The sequence below is a fragment of the Cervus canadensis genome, chromosome 18, assembly GCF_019320065.1.
Source record: "Cervus canadensis isolate Bull #8, Minnesota chromosome 18, ASM1932006v1, whole genome shotgun sequence".
NCBI lineage: Eukaryota > Metazoa > Chordata > Mammalia > Artiodactyla > Cervidae > Cervus > Cervus canadensis.
This window is the reverse complement of record NC_057403.1, coordinates 46,810,464-46,812,724: the sequence shown is the minus strand read 5'-3', so window position 1 is coordinate 46,812,724 and position 2,261 is coordinate 46,810,464. Positions and strand designations below refer to the sequence as shown.

Sequence of the window (2,261 nt, the reverse complement as noted above, 5' to 3'; positions counted from 1 at the left end):
AGCCCATCACTTTGCCACATTCTGCTGGTTGGAAACAAGTCACAGGTCCCACCCACATGGAAGAGGAAGGAATGAAACAAAGATGTGAACACCAGGAGAAAGTGGGGATCATGGGTTGGGGGGCAGTGAATCTTAAGAGTCCATCTGCCTCACAAACCCCCCACAGGAACTCATTGCTCTGTGGCGACCTAGATAGGAAGGAAATCCAAAAAAAGGAGACACATGTGTACATATAGCCAATTCACTTTGTTGTACAGTAGAAACTAGTACAACTTTGCAAAGCAACTATACTCCAATAAAAATTAATCTAAGAAAATAAATAAAACTAGCAGACATTCTAATAAAGAAAACACACACAGTGCTCGCTTCGGCAGCACATATACTAAAATTGGAACGATACAGAGAAGATTAGCATGGCCCCTGCGCAAGGATGACACGCAAATTCGTGAAGCGTTCCATATTTTTGCAACCTAGATGCCCATCAGCAGATGAGTGGATAAGGAAGCTGTGGTACATATACACCATGGAATATTACTCAGCCGTTAAAAAGAATTCATTTGAATCAGTCCTAATGAGATGGATGAAACTGGAGCCCCTTATACAGAGTGAAGTAAGCCAGAAAGATAAAGAACATTACAGCATACTAACACATATATATGGAATTTAGAAAGATGGTAACGATAACCCTATATGCAAAACGGAAAAAGAGACACAGAAATACAGAACAGACTTTTGAACTCTGTGGGAGAAGTGAGGGTGGGATATTTCAAAAGAACAGCATGTATACTATTTATGGTGGGGCAGATCACCAGCCCAGGTGGGATGCATGAGACAAGTGCTCGGCCTGGTGCACTGGGAGGACCCAGGGGAGTCGGGTGGAGGGGAGGTGGGAGGGGGGATCGGGATGGGGAATACATGTAAATCTATGGCTGATTCATAACAATGTATGACAAAAAAAAAAAAAAAAAAGAATACATTAGAAAAAAAAAAACCACACACAAAAGCAAGCCCTTGCGGTCATCTGACACTGTAGGAGGGGAAGACGGACAACAAAGGAGTAGACAGATAAATGTTGGGTGCTCCAAATAAGTGCTAAATGTATGTGTGCATGCTAAGTCGCTCAGTCATGTCTGACTCTTTGTGACCCCATGGTCTGTAGGCTGCCAGGCTCCTCTGTCCATGGGAATTCTCCATGGAGTGGGTTGCCATGCCCTCCTTCAAGGATCTTCTTGACCTGGGGATTGACCCAAGGATCTTGACCCTGCATCTCTTACATCTCCTGCATTGGCAGGTGGGTTCTTTTCCACTAGGGCCACCTGGAACAATAAAGCTGGCTAAATGGCGCAGACGTGCAGGGCACAGTCAGAGCAGGCCTCTCTCGGGGCAGCAATGTGGGAGCAGAGCCCTGAAGGAAGTGAGAGAGCCACATAGACAGCTGAGAGAAGTGGGCTCCAGCCTAAGACGTCAAGTGCATGGGCCCTGTGTTGTGGGCTTGCTGAAGGCTCCTGCAGCCAGGACTCAGGTGGTAGGACACGAGGCCAGAGAGATGGGGAGAAACGAGCTAGGGCCTTGTGGGTGGAAGGATCTCTGAGCAAAATGCAAAGTTGTTAGAAAACTGGGGGCAGAGGAGAAGCACTGTTTGGCTTACCTTTGCAAAAGCTCACATGGTTCCTGGTGTGAGAACAGCCTGAAGGGAGGCATCTGTGGAAGCAGGGAGACCAGTTTGCAGGCTGTTTTAGTCATCTTGGCAGGAAACAATGGTGGTTTGGATCGAAGTAGCGCTGGTGTGTTTCCTGCAAAGTAGGTGGCTCTAGTTTGAGGTGGAGCCTGCCACCCTAAGTGTGGAATGGATGTGCTTGTAGTGGGAAGAAAAGAGAGAGGTTACGGGTGATGGCAAGGATTTGGGCCTGAGCCACTTGAAGAATGGCGTCACCATTTACTGAGATGCAGAAGACAGTGGGAGGAAGGGGTTTTGGAAGAAAAAAAATCTAGAACTGATTTTATTATACAGTTGAAGGAGAAGAATACAGTCAACTTCACACTTTTAAAGTTCGCTCTGGTTGCTGTGACGTGTTGGATTGTGAAGTTAGTGTGGATGCTTTGAGATGACAATTGGAAAGGTATTGTGGTGGCCTTGGCAAGGAGTGTTGGTGGCCCAGGGTCAGCAGAATAGGATGGGAGGAGGGACTTCCCTGGTGGTCTAGTGGCTAGACTCTGTGCTTCTGACGCAGGGGTCCCAGGTTCTATCCCTGGTCAGGGAA

The 2,261-nt window shown here is 47.2% G+C and overlaps 2 non-coding genes across 2 annotated transcripts; both read left to right on the top strand.

The window, feature by feature from the left end:
• Positions 1–358: 358 nt before the first annotated feature.
• LOC122421872 lies at positions 359–465 on the top strand. Its single transcript, XR_006263673.1, has one exon. It is a non-coding gene; the product is annotated as a U6 spliceosomal RNA (small nuclear RNA).
• Positions 466–2,189: 1,724 nt separating this feature from the next.
• TRNAR-UCU lies at positions 2,190–2,261 on the top strand. The gene has a single exon. It is a non-coding gene; the product is annotated as a tRNA-Arg (tRNA).